The sequence below is a fragment of the Myotis brandtii genome, unplaced genomic scaffold (genome assembly GCF_000412655.1).
Source record: "Myotis brandtii unplaced genomic scaffold, ASM41265v1 scaffold1956, whole genome shotgun sequence".
Classification (NCBI taxonomy): domain Eukaryota; kingdom Metazoa; phylum Chordata; class Mammalia; order Chiroptera; family Vespertilionidae; genus Myotis; species Myotis brandtii.
Genome location: NW_005357294.1, coordinates 176,008 through 176,285, shown reverse-complemented (window position 1 = coordinate 176,285; position 278 = coordinate 176,008). Strand labels below are relative to the sequence as shown.

The window sequence follows — 278 nt, the reverse complement described above, 5'->3', positions numbered from 1 at the left end:
CCTGGCCTCGACGCTGCCGCTCCCGCTGGGCTCTGAGGCTGCGTCCTCCTGGGAGCTGGTTCTGTGCCTGCTCTTCTGACTTTCGGGGGGACTTGAGGGCTGTGCCAGAGGCGGTGGCTCCGGGTGCCCACAGTCCCCTTTGGAGGCCGTGCAGCTTCCCTGGGGCGCAGGGTGGCTGAGAGCTGAGCCCTCTCGGCCGACCCGGGCGGCTCCGAGGGGATGGGGGCAGAAGCTGGGGCAGGGAGGTCCTGGGGGCAGAAGCTGGGGGAGGCGGGGGG

At 71.9% G+C, this 278-nt stretch overlaps 1 protein-coding gene across 1 annotated transcript in view; it reads left to right on the top strand.

Moving 5' to 3' along the window:
- Nucleotides 1–278, top strand: part of SCRIB (scribbled planar cell polarity protein) — a 19,220-nt gene that overhangs the window by 6,086 nt on the left and 12,856 nt on the right. The window lies entirely within an intron of this gene.